Here is a 1,049-nt window from a genome sequence, read left to right on the forward strand (position 1 = left end):
TGCCAGCTGGCGCCATTCATTAATGGGAGATGAGCATTGAATGCGGTTTGATGGTTACAGCCTGGTTAACTGGGGCCGGGGTGCTCAGCGCTTCCAGAGGGGCGTTTGCAGGGATCGTTGTCAGATGGGAAAGCACAATAGAGTTCGTTTATAAAATTAGCCCATAACGTTGCCTGAATTGCTGTTTTCTCCTTGCTTTGGGGTAAAAAATCTCAGGGTGGGGATGAGGGCTTGGCTGCCCCGTGTCCGTGGGGATGCTGGACATAACATTTCCCATTTCATCATCCCCAGGCTGTGGAAAGGGCAAGGCAGGTGATGGCTGGCTCTGGGAGATGGGAGTGGGGAGGAGAGCTCTCCTGCAGCCCCCGCAGGACCGGATCTGAACCAGGAGGAGCATTCTCCATGAATTTATCGGGACATGGAGCTGGCTCTTTACAGCAAGGGCAGTTCTCCCCGCTGCCACGTGGGGCCAGGGACCCGGGGGAGATGCTCTGCCCTGGGGGAGATGCTCTGAATTCGGGTCAGCAGGGAGCAGCGAGGGCCATGCCAGCCCCAGGTCCATCCCTGAGCAGCCACACCCAGGGATGAGCATCCCAACTTCAGTGGGAGCTGGACTCAGTGCCATGATGCTGGTGTGTGGACCAGGGACCCAGAACCATCCCAACCTCTTCGAGGGCTGGTGCAAGGACAAAGCCCAGCCCCACACACTGGATGAAACCGGGCCTGTTCCTGCACCCAAAGGCTGTGAGCACTGCAGTCTCACGGAAGACGTGGCAACTCAGGGCTCGGTGTCCCTGACCCCTCTCTCCCAGCCCTGGCCAGGGTGCAGCACCCTCCCCAAGGCAGGCAGGGGGGCACTGCTGGTCACACGGAGTGGGACCTCACACCTCAGCATATCTGCCTCACCAGCGACGGCAAAATGGGGCAAAAAACCCAACTAAAGGGATCCCTCCACCCGCCTGCGACCCAGGCATCGCTCCCCCATCCCTGGCCCCGAGCTGCCACCCCGGCATTATCCAAGGCCATGTTGCAGTGCTGTGGCTCTCACC

At 59.8% G+C, this 1,049-nt stretch overlaps 1 protein-coding gene across 1 annotated transcript in view; it reads right to left on the reverse strand.

The window, feature by feature from the left end:
• The window catches only part of LOC104513350 (sodium/potassium-transporting ATPase subunit beta-1-interacting protein 1-like), a gene marked incomplete at its 5' end in the record, with an annotated part of 6,637 nt that overhangs the window by 1,902 nt on the left and 3,686 nt on the right, over nt 1-1,049 (reverse strand).

The sequence above is a fragment of the Eurypyga helias genome, unplaced genomic scaffold (assembly GCF_000690775.1).
Source record: "Eurypyga helias isolate BGI_N326 unplaced genomic scaffold, ASM69077v1 scaffold22298, whole genome shotgun sequence".
Taxonomy (NCBI): domain Eukaryota; kingdom Metazoa; phylum Chordata; class Aves; order Eurypygiformes; family Eurypygidae; genus Eurypyga; species Eurypyga helias.